This window comes from Thermobia domestica, chromosome 15 (assembly GCF_964235325.1).
Source record: "Thermobia domestica chromosome 15, izTheDome1.hap1.1, whole genome shotgun sequence".
In the NCBI taxonomy this organism is placed as follows: domain Eukaryota; kingdom Metazoa; phylum Arthropoda; class Insecta; order Zygentoma; family Lepismatidae; genus Thermobia; species Thermobia domestica.
Window position 1 is genome coordinate 5,688,992 of NC_137468.1, and position 18,680 is coordinate 5,707,671.

Genomic DNA, 18,680 nt, shown 5'->3' on the forward strand with positions numbered 1-18,680 from the left:
CCATATCAAAGTTCGTTTGCCCTTTATTCAGTTCGTTTCCAGCTTTTTTTTTTTCTTTTTTCGGTCATAATCAGGTTTATAGAATGAGACCTACAGATACAAGTAAAATCTCATTCATTGTAGTGCGTTCAATATTCTTACATCGGGATTCCAACCTAAGACCTTGTGCGTCAGAAGCACGCGCTAAACACTAGACCAGCGATGCGGACTAAAGTTTATACTTTAAAAGAAAAATGTATTCAAATACTTATGCATATGCTAAGATATTCAAATAATTATGAATCAAAACAAAAAGAGTCTGAACTGTCTTTCTAATTGTCCATAACATCAGAATGCAATTTTCCAGTTGTGGGAAGTAGACCGTCATAATCCAGGACCCCGATGAGTTGACCCAATGTCTCGCTCTTATTGTTTTGTGACAGTCGCGAAGGAGAGACTTTGACCTCCTCAGTTAACGGGATCTGATCTCGGGCAGGCAGCAAGACTTGATGTATTATCTTGTCAGCAACTTTTTTTTTATTTATTTATTTGTTTCGGCCGAACAAAGAGGAAATTAAATATTGCCATCCTGTATTTTATATGAAGTAGGAGTGTCCTAATACATTCAAAATCTAATCTCATACTTAATTGTTTTCGCGAACACAAGAGTTTACAGCTTTTCTTTCTATGTACTGGTACCTAAATACAAACTATTTGCTGAGCAAAACAATATATTCACATAAAAACTACATACGTGTTACAGTTTCGCCAACTAACACTTTGGCTCTATCAGACACTATGAGATACAAGAGAAATACAGACAGATAAAAATGTACATTTCTCCTGTATCTCATAGTGTCTGATAGAGCCAAAGTGTTAGTTGACGAAACTGTAACGCGTATGCAGTTTTTTATGTGAATATATTGTTTTCCTTAGCAAAAATTTTGTTTGTGTTTAAGGTTTTACAGTTTATCTGTAATATATGCAAGGGTTGCCTCTATCGCTTTAGGTAGACGATATAATATATACACACTTATGTTATCTATTGAATTAGCCGTAGGCTCAACGACATTAAAAATATTCTTTTACATTCTGTTCTGGTTTACGTTTACTTTAAACTTCTAATTAAACAAGATTATAGTAGTCCTATAGTGATCACAAGGAGTATTGAGGCTTGACCTAGATCTACCCATTTCAGTATCCAATAAAACACGAGAATGCGTCCCAGTCGTCAACCGCCATCTATGATATTTTCCCAGTGTCGTCTCTCAGGCTATACGGAGAACATCTCCTGAGGGTCCAGTGTTGTGGCATTGCCGTTAAGTTTCGTTTTGTTGTTATTATTGTTGTAGTGCTATTATTGTTATTGTTTAATTCTAATTATTGTTAGTGTTAGTGTTATAGTTCTAAGTTAGGCAACGTTGTTGATGCACTTCTCCTATTTCACTTTTTCTCAAGTGTGCGTTCGGAAGGCAGCTCCACGAATCGTCCCCGAATTCTTCCGATGCACCCACCACACGTGAGGAAAAGCAATTATATGATTCGTGTAGGGCCCAGGCGTCACGACTCTTCGCGGTCACTATAGCATCTCTGAAGAGGATCTTAATAGCTGCCTTCTCTGCGCACGCCACTCCTCAAAACCAAGCACGCGTCCAGAAATTTTTTGTTCGGAGGGATCCAAAGTTTCAAACGGAGTCGAATACTACAAGACACTACATCTTATATAGTATTAAACTGGTGTTATTCTACACCCGTAAAGGCGCTAAGTAATTGTTAAGCACTGCTACCTATAGTCCCTCCCTCCCTCTCTCTCTCTCTAAAAAAGAAATGATGGAAGTAGCTTGTGTTTATAAGAAAACAGGGAGTACAAACGAAATGAAGATAAAATCACATTAAGATAAGACATTAACCACTTCTCTGCTAGTTTTATTAAGAAAGTATACACATACATGTTGTGATTTTTTTTGGGGGGGTGGAAGAGTGGTTCCGAAGCTGATGGACCCCTCGTGTGGGCGCGTCCCTGCTTAAAACACATTGTCACTTAACCAAGCTTTATTATTTTGTAGATAGTACCTACAAAAGTTACAAAATCTTCCTCCTTTCATTTATATTTCTAACACCACTAATGAAACGGACGTAATTCTATTAATTGTTGACATATGTTACATTGACAGGACTTGAACTTATCCCTTTTCCCTACCATTATGGCAACCCCATAATCTGTCGGAATTCGTTTGTTAGTTTTTTTGTTGTTTTATAAGACGGCTAACGTGTGTCTGGAATAATTCACGGCGCCTTCCTTGCCATTACTTTTCTGCTTTTTTTTTCGTTCTTTTTTCTTATTCACTGTAATGGTAGCGTTCACTAGTAATAGATGCGTCTGTGATCAGTGAAGACTTTTTTTTTTTTTTTTTTTTTTTTAAGTTCTCGCCTTAAACCACACTACGCGTGGCAATAATTATCGCATGGGTAGCAGCACCTCAACCACTAATCAACAGCGCGTGAAACCATCATTTGGTCATTCGTTCTCTCCCTCCGCCTCTTCCAAAGAGAGAGAGGTAACTTGCGGGGGCAGACCAAGAACAACACAATCCATTAAAGTCAGTTTACCTCCAGGTTAATTTGATTTCTGTGTGTAAGTGGCCGCGCAATAAATCCCGCGCGTTTGACTACCTTACAATTTGTCGGTATAATTTTATACAAGAATCTCAGCGACCAAATCCCACGTCCATAATGATCTTTTTCTCTCCCTCTTTTCCTTTCTTATGTAGAACAAACAGCACGATGAGAGATGCAGAAGACAACATGTGTTGTCTCGATTATCTTGTTTAAATTTGAGACGAGACTAAGTAGAAATCTTGTTCATTTTCGAGCCGAGCCTAGATATATCACAACACTTGTAGGCAACATTAGTTCACGCCAATACAGGGCGTTTCAAAATGAATGTCCAAGGTTTTAAGGTTTTGTAGTATTTTTACACTTAAGAAGCCTCATCATTGCGTAATTAAAATACCGCTAATTTTACAGTAATTATGTGATATCTTCAAATAGATAAAAGATAATCGAAAAGTGGAACAAGACCTCCCTAGACAATATTATTTTGCGTGAGATACCGTTATCATGATTCATTTATCTGCTTTCGATTTCCAGCCATTTAGAAAATCGGCATTTATTTTCGCGTTTCTAAATAACTGCAAACGGAAAGCTACTAGGTGACTCATGCAAAATATGTGATAACGGTACCTCATGCAAAATAACATCGTCTAGGGAGGTCTTGATCCACTTTTCGATTATGTTTTATCTATTTGAAGATATCACATAATTACTGTAAATTTAGCCTTATTTTAATTTCGCAGTGATAGGGACTCTTAATGTACAATTATGAATAGACTAATACATCAAATGAAAGGGCAATTCAAAAAGTTTTTGCTACAAGTGTTCAATGTGAGCACCATTCGTCACACGGCTCACATTGGGACGATAGGCAAATTCTTCCCAAACCTTGATTGGTGCGTTTGGAGTAGTTGGATACACGGATGTCACTGGAGTCAGTGATGTCAACCTGAAACGTTATGAAATCCCATGTCGAGAGGCAAAAGAGTCCCATTTTATGTATGAATTTGCAACGTTATACTAACTAAAAGTATTCTATAATGTTAAAAATTAAATTTCTCTGTGTTAGTCAGTTTTTACAATATCTAAATGAACTTCTCGAAAAATCCCATATATACTGGTTTTATCCCTTTCCGAGAAAATAAGGTCAAAAACTCCCACGATATGGGATTTTTCCCACAGGTTGGCATCACTGACTGGAATTGCTAATTCACGACTAGCCTCCCGATTTGGTTTTTGGTGCTACGCGTGAAAGACTCTCTCACTCGTTCAACACGTTCTTCAGTCACTCTTCGTCCTTCCGTACTCTTCTTTTTGCACAGACAGCCGGTGTTTACAAACTGAAGGTACCATCTATGGATGTTATTAACACTTGGTGGACTGTAACTCAACTTAATACGGATAGTACGTTGCACTGTAACTACAGATTCAGTCTTTGCAAAATGCTTTCATACACAAAAAAGCTTTCTGCTCACTAGTCTCCATCTTTGTTACTAGCGCTTCCTAACGGCAGACAGAGGAAACAGTGCACGCGTATGCGTGTGTACAAAACTGTTTGAGTTGCTCTTTTTATTCGATGTATTATTTATAATTGTAAGTTAATAGTAATAAGTATCGCAAAGCTTTAAAACTCTGATATTCATTTTGAAAAGACCCTGTATTAGACCTGAGACACTGTTTTATTGTTATACGATTCATACTAACAAGTTGATAAAGTGATTGTACAAACACAGTGAAGAATATTTATCAACGTTTAAAGCTAAACAAGTCAATACACAATATACTCTAATAATAAAATATTGTTTAAATGTTGTTATATCACACCTTTCGTGGTCCTCTCGTGACGTAGAAGGATTCTGGTTAACTTTTAAAGATGAAATTAAAATTTAGAAAAAGCAAGAAAATTTTTGTACATAAGTTTACAAAACGGGACCTAATTTCTAGAAAATTTACGAAACAAGAGAAAGGGAAGAAACAGTGGAGAACACTAGTCATCATCTTCTTTAAATATTCCGACGCCCAAAAATAAACTTGAAACAATAAACTTGAATTTGCCCCATCACGGCAAAATTAAAATACCTCTAATTTAACAGTAATCATGTGATGTCTTCAAATAGATAAAAGATAATCGAAATGTGGAACAAGAGCTCGCTAGACAATAGTTTATTTTACATGAGATACCGTTATCACGACCCACTTATCTGCTTTCGATTTCCAGCCAGTGAGAAAATCAAAATTTATTTTCACGTTTCTAAATGGCTGCAAACGGAAAGCTACTAGGTGACTCGTTATAATGGTACTTTATGCAAAATAATATTGTCTGTCGCGCTTTTGTTCCACATTTCGACTATCTTTTATCTATTTGAAGATATCACTTAATTACTGTAAAATTAGCGATATTTTAATTTCGCAGGGATTAGGCTTCTTTAGTGCAAGATGTGTAGCGTTTCCCCCTAGGTTTTGGTAATTGAATACCTTTTTTATATACAAAGGATCTAACAGCATCGTGTCCATGAATTCTTCCGTTTTATTAATTATTTGTTTATGTTTTTCATTAATTATTTCGTCACCTTCCTTAGTCAAAAAAGGACATCGCATAACCATAGGATGTTAAGAAATTTCTTTCCTGCAGCAGATATATACCGTCCAGTTAATTTGGTGTGTTGAAACTGCTTGAAATAAAATATTTTTGTGAAAATGTAGGTAATCGAGAAAGACGACGACTGGCATAAGGTTGATATTAGCTGTCCGGAAGACGCCAGAAATAATCCGAAGAGACGACGAAAACAAGAGTGACATACGGGTTCTCCCTTTCAACTTGTTTCAGAAAAGTCTTTGTTGTTGGGAGGTTGCCAATGCCTTTTTAACTCTTTACATAATAATGCTTTTAAATTTCACACAGTTTGGCTTTTATCTTCTCTTGCTTGGGAAGTGAAGGAAGGCTCGTTTTTCTCTTTTTTTTTTTTATCCTTGTGACGTAACCAGCCGTCAAGAAGCAACGAGGATCTTCGCTGATTACCTCTTAACAAAGCTCTTACCATCTCTTTGCTCTCCTCCTTGACTTCTTTTTTTAAAATTTTAATATTCTTATTTTGTACTGTAACTTAAAAGAAATTAGTTTATACGTATTCAAAGTACATAAACAGAAGATACGAAATAGCCAAAATCATTTCGGCTTAGAATACCGAAAAGTATATGTGGGTTACCCGGAGGTTTGAAAATCCAAGAGTGCATTTCAAAACAAATCAATGGGTCAGGTTTACATTGCACGCTCCAGTTGGTATCCTTACGCAGACGCGAACAATTGCACTAGTTTCAATCATAACAAACAGTCGTACTAGGAAATGAAACAAACTCCTCTTTATGAATATACTCACCTTCTCTAACGCGCCTACATCCTACAGGCTCACTCTCGTTCTAGTGCGCGGGTACACCTCTTTCGCTTTGCACTGACGCAGATTAGATCCAATACTAGCTTCTAGTAATCACCTAGCACAGGTTGGTTGACATTTTCCACACAATTACATCGAGCATGCCCTATCTGTCACAACAGAACACTTCTTAACCAGCCCTACTTTTTAATGAACTGGAGTGCGAAATGTAAAGTTAATACAAATCAGGAAATGTCAGCGTTAATGAGAAATGGCGAGGGGATAACCAAGATGTGAGAAAATATTGTCCCTAGTCATGCCATAAGAATAGAAATATGGGACCCTCATTTTCAGGTACCCTGTAGAATAACTTAGTTAATCTTTGAAACACCCATAATAAACTGAACAACATATATTAGTAGGCGTATCTCGACAATTCTAGAAATAGTAGAAGACTTACTTGAATAATTCATGCTAATGTGACAATGCCCGTCCGACCAAAATTCACTTGCATAAAGATACATGGGCATACCTAATGGAAAGATTACCACATATCAACATTCTACTTCTTGTAAAGATGGCCGTTAGCTTTCCTGTTTAAATAAAATATATAGTTTGTTGTGGCAGGACACACAGAATATGATAATTTCGCTCAATTGTTCATCGGTTTTCCACTTCAACGGCCATTGTACGCTAATGTTGGCATCAGGAAGAACGTCTACGCGGAGGACGATGGCCTGTAAATTCCAGAAGATCAGGAGATATAGCTATTCTATGCACATATTGCTTATGTTGCATTTGATCTATTGAAATCTTCCAGACAATCTGCTCTTTTCTGCAGAGGCAGTGACATATTTAAGTGCTAAGTCAGGAGAGTAAGGAAATAAGCATGTACTTTTTTTTCTTCTTAGGTATATATTCGCGTTCATGAACGTTCGTACTTGATTTACGTTCATAAGCCTTTAAAAAGAATTCATATAAATTCTTGACAAAAAGTTTTGGTCCTGAGGAAAGAAAAATTTAGCGATATCAAAGGTGAGCGATATATCAGTTTTCAGAGGTTTTTTGGGGGGGAAGGATAGACCCCGCATGATGATAGTGCAATTGGAGAACTACCGAAATTAAAATTGCAAACTCAGATATAAAAGAATGGATAAAGGCAAACGAAATTAATGTGTTACCCATTTATTGACCAATTAAAGCTGTCTGGTCGGTCATAACCCTTTTGTAACCTGTATAAAGCCAGGGAATTTAGTTATTTCTATTTAAATTTCGAGTGAGTTAAATGACATCGAAATTACTTCTTGTATATCTTTGATCCAAAAATTGTCACGATTAGCAATAAATTGTGCTGATGATTTTCTTTAGCCTTGTGAGACTTTTAGAGAAAATGATCGTGGAATTGAACACAACTCGCTTGTGTGTCAGTCTCCCCACTTCGTCCCCACCCTTTTGTGGAATAAAATCTGCAGGCGTTTCTAGGAAGTGATATCCAGTACAAACAATAACGACACTGGTGCAATTGCCATGTGTTTCATTTTTAAACCGATATAAAAATAAATAAAGTGCATACACTTAAGAAGAAAGTATGTATAAAGTTTAACGTTTCGACACTACAGCAATATCTTCATCAGACAAAAGATACTACTTCTTATAGCATCGATACTATAGTATCAAAAATGTTATACTGGCCTTTGTTAACCGTTTATAACTATCTTGTTCCCTATTGTCAGTTTTAAATTACTCTTATAACATATTTTCAAGAATAAGCAGGGTTAGTTTCTATTTCATTACGAAATCTGCATTGCAGACAAATATTACGGAATATCAGAATTGTTTTGTTTTTCTTCAAGAGTGGACTTGTAATTAATATTGGTCATTTATTTCTTGTTATTATTAGGTATTACAATCTATAAATACAGTGCCGTATATCTCTTGTATAATAGATTATCACAAGTACTCCTTGAACATACATTTCGAGCTCCTTCGTGGCTAAGCGGTTAGCATACGCGCCTTTGGCGTAGGAGACCCGAGTTCGATTCCCGGCGGGAGCTCATGTGGTTCGGATTCCACGTTAATCAGTAGGTCCACGTCTCATATAGCCTCGCTGCTGAACGGGACGTTAAACTCAAAATCAACTCAACTCAACTCCTTGAATATACATTGTAACGAGGTTCGTTTCCGTACAGTCTACCTGCGAAATTACTAATTACTGCCGTTTTGTACAACTTGATCTAATAAACTAAAAACAATAGGGTGGTAATTGCTTTGCAATCAAAGTATTTACATTAGAAAGAAAATGGTGGGAGAATGAATAATCAAACTGTAATAAAGCAAAACGGAAAATAGCATTAGGCTTTATGGTAACTTCTCTCTCTCTCTCTCGTGACTTTCGGATGGATTAGAAGTTTGGTTAAAAGTTTTCGACTCAAAAGTTCGCAAAAGAAGAGAGAAGTCGTGCTACTAATGGCTGTTTAAGAACTTTACTTGAAAATGCTTTTCAGATAGATTTTTGCTACACAAATGCAGAGAAAAGTTTCGCATCTGTGTCAGGTCCAATTTTCTTCTTCTTCTTCTTGTTCTGAACTTCCACTGAGGGAGGCAGACTGGAGGTCGCATGGAAAAATCTTGCAGTCGGTCAAACTACCCAACTGGGTCACTTGTACCTATTTTCTGTTTGTCTTCTTGTACACACACATGTGCTGCTAAAGCCTTTGACAAACATCTTGGCATTTCAGCTAAACGAATAAAACGCAAGCTATGGCGCGACGTTGCCAAGTGGTAAAGGAGTGTGGCTATGGCTAAGCTGACAAACTACAGCGTGATCAGCTGACAGAGGATAGACGTGGATGTGTACAAAGTAAACGTGGCAATACCGCTGGCCTCTCATTTGCTAGCAGCATTTAAAGGGAACTTGGAGCGTCGCCTTCAAATGTCAAGATGTTTGTCACGCATTTTAGTTTGTCTTCTAATAGTTAATTCGAAAATGAATTTGAGAATTTAATCGTTTCTTGCACTACTGTCTATCGTCATAAACAAGTTTCGTTTTCTATCTATTTATATGTTACTTTATATTATGATACTAAATATCTACACGTCATATTTATTTATTTATAAATTTACTTTATTCGTAAATTCATGAATTCCCGATTTCATAAACTCACTTTAGCTTTATTATTAGACATTGTCACGAAACTACAAAGTATTGGAAAATTCAATAAAAGTTTTTTGAGTTTTTCTTTAGTGACATTCACAAAAAATATTGCTTCATCACTGAAGATGGGTTTCACACAAAACACGTCTTTTTCATAAGCTGTTGCAACTGTCCCGAAAATTCAAAGCGTCTGACTTTGTCATCAGGTGTCAGGGCTTGTAGTAATTGCAAGAGATGTAAGGCTTCTGCTTCAATCGTTTCCATCAAGATCTTCCAAATGGTAAATTGTAATCGTGGGATGTTCAGCTCTCTGCCTGCTCTATGGGTCGACTTCTTGCTAGTTTCGTGCAAAACTCGCTCAAAGGCGATCAACCGTTTGTCACAGTAAGGTCGACCACTTGATTTCGCCTTAAAGTGGCATCCTGAAGCTGTAAGCTGTGTATACCATCACCGAATGGACTTAGCAGCTGATGGAACTTTGTTCGAAAGTATCGTTGCACTGTTAGGATAGACTAATGTTAATGAAACTAGACTAGAACATAGCTTTCTCTGCGCCTGTCGCCATCTTGAATAAATGCTCACTACTGCACTCTCGTGGCAGAAATCTAAAGCGAAACTGCAATATAAAAAACTTTTTCTATACGTCTGCAAAATTATGTGACAATATGTCGAATAGTAAAAGTACAGTAAATTTATGAAATCGGCTCAATAATTTGTGATAACCCGAGTATATATAATGGGATAGTAGATCTTTAAAGCATAAAATAAGGAGATTAACAGATACGTAGTGACAGGAGGTGTAAGACCTTAATTGTGATTAGATTATTAGCATTCTAGTCTTTTGGTACAGAAAGCCACTATTCGACTTCCGGAACGAGTACATGTCTGGAATATCTGGATCCCACTTTAAGTTGTATATTTAGACTATATATCAAGAAAGCGCGTTAAATTCTTTATTTATTTATTTATTTATTTTGACCGACAATTGTTTTCAACCAATCCCTAACATTACGGATTTTTTAAGAGAAGAAAAGAAAGAAATTGTGACGTAACAATTGCAGTAGTATTTCCAGAAATTTCCTAGTTAACAGATAGACCAAATGTTTGAGTAATCAATTATTGTACGCTCATAGCCATTTAGAACCTATAATAGGCTACAGTTCAATATACCGTAGGTTATTTCTATTTGTTCGATAGCATTAAATAATAGGAGCAAGTGTTAAAGTCGACAAGTACTAATGTTACACTGATAACTATCGTTGAAGGTATAAGGACTCAGACAAAAGAAAGGTACAAAGGCTTTCTTGAACTATACACTATTTTGTGGCTAGAGGCAGTGCAATTCTGGTATTAATTAAAGACTGGAATATCCAGCGCCATTCTTTGAAGTATGCCGTCCTTTAATAGACCGTCTCAATTCTTCTCAGAATTCCTGGAATAAGAATGTTTATGAGGTTCGCGTATGTGTACACTGTTTCAGAGAACCACATGTATTTATTCACAGTATCGGACAGAACCCACATTAATCAAGCGTCCCAGGCAGACGGTGATAATCCTTTGACAAAGTGTCCAGATGCTTTATTGTCTCATATCAGATACTTTATTGCCGATCCTGTTCACATTATTGCAATATTACATATGTCTTCTCGGCTATTATGGTGAACTTTTAAGACGGGCGTTTATACACCTTATTTCAAGACGTCAAAAAGCATTTTGTGTGTCTGTTCAGGACTCATCAACCGTGGAGTCATATTTTCTTCAAGTGAAGAGGGACTGATGAACAGAAATATTTGCAAAATAAGACAATGAAGACCGGGGGGGAGGGGGAGTGAAGTAATAAGAATAATAGTCAGGGGTGGACCTAATTTATGAAGCTGTTCAATAGTCTTATTATGCTATAAGAACTCAGTACTTCTCCCTCCCTCCCCCTCCCCATGCGCTTTGTGTCCGCCTAGCCTTCTCTGTGACGAAGTGGGTTTGGACTTTGGAGTCGGATTCTGTTGTTTCATTGTTGGCGTGAGGCCAGGTTCGGCATATACTGCGCGACACAACATGAATAGTCTGACGGACTTTTTTAGGATATCCACTGGGGATTTCGTTGGGCAGGAGAAAAATGGAATGGCATGGGGAGACTGATAGGGCAAGCAGGAAGAGCATGGCATTTCCAAGGGTGAATTTTTTTTTTTTTTTTTTACTTTTTTTTTATTTTTAATTTCGATTACCAAAAGGTTTTTTTAAGTAGTCTGTGCATGACGGCGAGACAAGGAATGTCCTGAAGAATGTAAAACGACGAACTAAGAAGTTCATGGTCTTCATTTGCAAATTGAAAAAAAAAAAAAAAAAAAAAAACTTTTTGTCGTAATGATGCAGACAGACATTGATGTTATAAATAGTTGTGTTGCAAAGATGTACCAACATTTCTGGAAAGATTTTTTTATTCCATCGATATACAATAACTTTGGCTCGTGGGTTATTTTGGGGCAGTGACAACGCCAGGCTTTTTAATTTCTTAAGAAGAGGGGCAGAGAGCAGAGAATATTTGGGAGGAGGGAAACTTTTTGTATAACGAGGTTTGTTTTTTATTATTTGACCAATATTACAATACAACATGTCTGGGGATAGGCAGTCGAAGCCAACGAGGGTAGCTCGAGTATAAGAGAGATGCTAGCTCAGTGGCAGAGTTCTTGTCTGGTGCTTGGATTCCCTGGTTTGATTCCCGGCCAAGTTTCTGGTGGACATCGTCCTCTTACATTCTCATTCCACCAATGTTTCCGTCGTAATCACTCACTTGCTTTAATCACCCGTCTCTGTTAGCTTAAAGAGCGTAACGTTGGGACAGTAAACTGAAATATTTCATTTTTCATTTAATTTCTCACTTATCTCTGTTCTTCCCCATTTCAGAAACTTAAAATTTGTAATTCTCTCTTGCATTGTAATATTTAAAAGCCAATCCAAAGCGTAGCCATTTATAAGTTCCACGGACAGCTCACGACTTTTGGAGCCCAACGGAAACAAATGAGCATCAAATATTGGCGAAGAAACGACATGCTTAACCAGTTGTCATAAGTATACAATATTCTGAAATTAACATAATGCCGACACACTTCCATCTGGTTAGCTTGATATATAAACATTGGTTTCGATATCACAATGGTAAGATTTATCTTTCACCTTTAGAACTAACTAACTCTATGAGCTATGGAACCCAGAGGTTCAATGTCGCATTCACAAAAGCTCTCCACTGACTTCTATCCTTAGACAACTGGATCCAGTTTCTACTTTGTATTCCTATTTCTGTGAGATCCATCTTAATATTGTCCTTCCATTTGCGCGTAGGTCTTCCTAATGGTCATTTTCCGATTGGATTTCCAGTTAAAACTTTGAAAGCGTTCCTACTTTCTTCCATTCTGACTACATGACCTGCCTACCTGAGCCTCCTAGATTTTATGACCCTAACAATGTTTGATAAACGATATAAATTGTGTAGTTCCTCGTTATGAAGTTTCCGCTATTCCCCATTCTCGTTCCTCTTGATTCCGAATATTCGTCTCAGGATCTTGTTCTCAAATACTTTCATTCTATATTCTTCCCTCTTTTACCTAGAACATTATAGAAAATATATTAAAGGTTAAAAAAAAAAAAAGAAAAAAGAAAAAGAAAAAAGAACTGTAATTCATGTTTTTCAATAGACCGATTTCTTTTTTTTTAAATAAGTCCTTTAAACACAAATAGCCAAACATTTTTTTTTCATTGGAAATGTTTGCAATTAAATTGACAGTACACATGAGTTCAGAAAATAGGAACATATCAGGGAATTTCAGGCGGAATTTTTTTACTCTGGAAATGAAAACATGTCCGCATAAATGCCGACGTATGATAACCTTACATAAGAATATTGACCTGCTCGTTCCTTTTGAGAAATGTGTTGACGTTCGAGAAGAAAAGCTGTTCTGTATGTGTGTGTAAAATAATAATAATATTACTATTAATAGACAAACTGTTGGTCGAAGAAAGAGACCTGCGATGTTACCCGTCGTTGATGTTGGTCAATAGAACATTTGCAGTGACCTACAATGTCGAACATAAACAAGTATTAAAGTAATACATCACACACACACATACATACTAACCCACTCATATCATAATAAATTGTATATGTAGGCCTATTTGTTTTTCATAATCCTTAATGAGGAGTTAAATCTCTGAAAACCCATCCTGTATTCCACTGGTTGTAATATATATATATATATATATATATATATATATATATATATATATATATATATATATATATATATATATATATTGACACTTCATATATAGCACCTTTGGTGGGACTTCCCGGTGGAATCATATCGCTCGGCTTTTTCGTTAAAATGTAAGGTCCTTGTATTATATTAGGTTTGGTGTTTCAATGGAGTGTTATATTCAGTAAAAAACTAAGCACAGTATTTAAGTTTGTGTACAAACTCTGTAAGAAGTTTTGCATATTATTATTCTCATATTTATCAACAATATGATGATATGAATAAAGCACTGTAACTCTTATTGGGAGGGGGAATTCCCCCGGGCCACCTCCTGAAATGATTACTGAGCATATGGGAGGAAACAACGACAAACGCACATGGCCTGAAATCGGACCATCGAACCAAGAATCCCTCACACCAAAGATATCCCTCTATACTTCTGAGCCACCGCTGAACTTGGGTAAGAGAATAGGCTTTTATTAATGGCAGTTCAACAGCAAAAATAACTACTGCTTACACTGAAACACACTGTTGCCACAACTTCCAACGCTGTAACTCGATATCCAATAGATGACGTCATTGGAGGAAGTATCGGCCATTCTGTACAATGAAGTTAAAATATTTTAGCATAATGGCTGGGAGAGGCCGAGACTCCGCCAGCTAAATATTATTATTGTCTATTGTTCTAGCGGTTACCGTCCGTTCATTCCTTTGTGATATTTAATTAAAATGTCGTGTATTTCTTCTTTCAAATCGACTGTATTGTACACAGGTAATCATTAGTGTTTACTTACGACTCTTGTCGATGTAATACTATTTTTTTTTAGATGGTCATCATATTTTATTTGGTAAATAGAATACCCAAAATGTTCTTGGAATTTGCAAGTATTCTTGGAACTGAGAAAATGATAATAGCGTTTACATCTTGTAAACTGAACCACTGAGACAAACTTGTTGTCAAAGAGGAATAAACTGTAGATAAGTACAGTATAAAGTGGATTTAATCGTAGAAAAAAAAAGTAGCCTTGGGCAGCAGATGTCGCTACTGTCAATAGAAAACGCAAATAGTCTGAGTGTTGTATGTTTCTGTTATACCTAGTATTCCATGATTAATTGTTAAGCTCGTTGTGTGGTTCAAGTTCCCCTTTTGAGAAGCAACACACACAACACTTTTGTATCGCGGTGTCACATACCTTTCAGGATTCTATCGATCGCATACAAAATATATTGTCTTTATAAGTAACTTCAAAAATAAATAAATAAATAATGAAAGAAAGAAGGAAGAGTAAGACAATTATTCTTCCTGGTTATATGCTGTACTACGGACTTTGTAAATTGTTTCATTGTCTGTGATGTGACTAATCCCCTAAGCCGTCAGATTTTAATACCCTTACCTAACCTAGCGACTAGAGGAGGAATAGGGTGGCTAGTTACTTTTCATTATGGTAGAGAAAACCGTATAGAAAACTGAAGAATTAAAAAGAAAACTAAGTTTAGAGAGTTCAAATCACAAGGAAATCAAGTCTATTACCGAAATTCTGAGTAAAAAAATATAAAATTGTACATTTAAAAAAAAAATCATTAAAGCCATTTACAATATTTGTACTTGCTTTTTGATTTTGATTGATTGCTACTTGATTTTTTAAGCTTTGAAAGGAAATTCAGATAGATATCTTTAAAATATAATATGTTTAAACGACTAGCAATGGATTTTATTTCCTTGTGCACTGTACTCGCCATGTTACGAAGACAGGAAAATGGTTTCATTACATACTCTTGCTAATTAATTAATATTTCGTCCATACTCGTATAAAGGCACTCTTATCTTTTTACGTTGTCAGGAAGTTTTATTATTCTGATCCAGGTTAAAATTTGAATTCCGATAGCCCAATAAAGCATATTGCATGAACATGTAGTACTGCAACTACAGGTACAAACATTTCCCAATTTACCCACTTTACGGAGGGTAAGTGAACGCATTGGAACGTGGTTTTAATGAGCATACATCTTGCCCTATCTGGGATTGACTGAGATGGAGTGGGTCTCTGGGTCAGGATTTGTGAGTCGATAGGACGTGACCCACTGTGATCCACTTTCCACCATGACCCACTCTGACCCACCGAAATTCTCACCCACCGACCCACTCTGCTCAATGCATTGTAAATATCATCTTCTGAACACTGGTGAATTTATCTACGGTTTTACTTTCAAGGCCTCTATTTTCTTCCTTTTCCATTTGTTTCCATTTACTTACCTGAGATGAGTATAAGCGATGCTTGAGTGATTGACTATACGTAGCAATTCAAACTCAGTTTAGAGATAAGTTCACAGCCTTATTTTTATTACAAGTGTAAACTCTTTAGTCAGTGGAGAGGAGGGCGTGGATCATAGGCCAGACCCAGGGTTGATGACGATGGGTTTCGGTGGTTGATGGATCAGAGTAGGACACGATAGATGGTGGGTCATGATGGTTTGTTAGTTAGAGGGGTCAGGTTGGCAATGGGTCCACTGGATCATGGGTTACGGTGGGTCGTGGGTCAAGGGGTCACGTTTTCATTTACCCACGCCATTTCTGGGAATCGAAGCCAGACTGCCTAGTTGGTAGGTAGATGTGTAGCTGACTAAAGCACGTCGCCCCTCGTTCAAGTTTAGAACTGAATATGGGACATGAATCTACATTCTGAAGTGGGATCCGCTCAAATCACGTTTCTGTCTAGACAGGAATAGAATCCGGGTCTTCCATGGAAGGTGAAAATTGGGTTTGGGGTTTACTGTCCCTTTTCAGCGCCGAATCAATATGAGACGTGAACCTACAGTTTAAAGTGAGAATCCGAATTAACGCAATACATTCAAATGTCACTGTTCTGTCACTGAGAATCGAACCAGGACCTCGTGCACCTAGAGCCAGTGTTCGTAGGTTTCCTTAAGGAAATTTCCCTCGACTGATACAAAATTTTCCTTTTTTCTTATTAAATTTTCCCTAGTTTATTCAGTATCAAATTTCTATGACAGAAGCTACGTAATAAGATTAATTTAGTTATATTACATGAAGTGAAAACCATATTTGCTTTGTTCAGGTTTTTCTTTTTTTACTTTTCCTTCACTTTTTTTTTAAAGTACACACAAATACACCCACCCAATAATGGGTGAAAATTATGCTACTTTGAACACACACAAACAATTGGTATTGTATTGGATTATTTCTGAAGAAGAAAGAAAAATTTAAGCATTTATGTTAGCCAATCAACCACCGCGAGAATTTCCCTGGATTTTCAAGTTTTATCGAGAAAAAAAAACTCCTTTATTCTCTTTTTACTAAATTTATCTATGAAATTTGTCTAGAGTAGTGAAATTTCTCTCAAATACGAACACTGTATACAGCGCGCGCGTTAGCCACTAGACCAGCAGAAAGAGCGAAAGGTGGGAATTGAATCCGAACCTCATAACCATTGGCTGCACCCAAGGATTTTCACAGCATTAAGCTATTATACAAGCTTCTAAAATTAATGAATGGTTAGGATGAAATACATGTTTCAGAAAAGCACAGCCATAAACAAGGAAACAATGACGAGGAAATAACCACACTTTTCAAGAAAAAGATGAACAAGAGTATAAAATGACAGATTTAAGAGTGCTACGCAGGTGTACTCTCTCTCTCTCTCTTGGTCTGTATGTGTGAACGTGTCCTTCTGTTCCTAATGTCCGATTCGCATGTCGTCTCCACGCCTAGAGAGCTTCTGTTGCAATTATGGCTATTAACTGGTCGTTTCCACTCGGTGGCACTTTACCGCCATTTGGATCTTCTTGTTCGCGTGGATCACCAGCTTCCAGGTCCACTCAGAAAGTCTTTCAACCTTGCGAGTGATTCTTTTCTTTTCCTGGTGACTTGCGTAATTCCCAACTTCTCTCTCCCCTGCCTGCCCACTTTACTTAGTAGTATACTGGTCGCGCGCCACTGCAATTTCTTCAGCAGCAGAACAACAAACAACACGCATAACTTTAGCTCTAAACAAAACAAACAACGTTTTGCACTGCTTACTTGGTTCATTCCTGGAAAATAACTGATCCGTGATTTTTCGAGTTACTGTTACCGCACATTTGCAATTTTTTAGGACACTAATTGTATTTCAGTCCCAATTAATCGGATAGGATACACTAATATTATCAAAAGAAGGATGAACTATGGGAACTTTTAAAAGGAGTTTGGTTTACCAGAAACTCGTTTCTATATTTACCCCACTCCTTTCTATATATAGCCTATTGCGTTCTATATTTACTATATTTCTTTCTAGATTTACCCTATTGCGTTCTATATTTACTATATCCTTTTCTATATTTACCCTACTTCTTTCTATATTTACCCTACGCCTTTCTATATTTACCCTACTTCTTTCTATATTTACCCTACTTCTTTCTATATTTACCCTACGCCTTTCTATATTTACCCTATTTCTTTCTATATTTACCCTATTGCATTCTATATTTACCATATTCTTTTCTATATTTACCCTATTCCTTTCTATATTTACCCTACTTCTTTCTATATTTACCCTACTTTCTATATTTACCCTACGCCTTTCTATATTTACCCCACTTCTTTCTATATTTACCCTATTGCGTTCTATATTTACTATATTCTTTTCTATATTTATCCTATTCCTTTCTATATTTACCCCACTTCTTTCTATATTTACCCCACTTCTTTCTATATTTACCCTACTTCTTTCTATATTTACCCTATTGCATTCTATATTTACCATATTCTTTTCTATATTTACCCCACTCCTTTCTATATTTACCCTACTCCTTTCTATATTTACCCCACTTCTTTCTATATTTACCCCACTTCTTTCTATATTTACCCCACTTCTTTCTATATTTACCCCACTTCTTTCTATATTTACCCCACTTCTTTCTATATTTACCCCACTCCTTTCTATATTTACCCCACTCCTTTCTATATTTACCCCACTCCTTTCTATATTTACCCCACTTCTTTCTATATTTACCCCACTCCTTTCTATATTTACCCTACTCTTTTCTATATTTACCCTACTCCTTTCTATCAACGTTTTAAGATATGCAAGACGGACCTCTCGTGACGCGGAAGAATGTAATTAAGAAGCAAATCAGAACATAACATTTTTTACGTAAATTTACAAAGCAAGTGAAGACGAGACGAGACGAGACAATAAAATCTTATTTCTCTTCTCATCTCGTCTCGTCCGCAACGTGAGTAAGACGTAAAGCCAGTGTTGAGTTCTTTAAATATAATACATATATAGCGCATGCTTCCAGTATCTAAAATACCTAGTT

The 18,680-nt window shown here is 36.6% G+C and overlaps 1 protein-coding gene across 1 annotated transcript in view; it reads left to right on the forward strand.

Annotated features, from left to right (window-relative positions):
- The window catches only part of sog (chordin short gastrulation), a 154,013-nt gene that overhangs the window by 84,601 nt on the left and 50,732 nt on the right, over positions 1–18,680 (forward strand). The window lies entirely within an intron of this gene.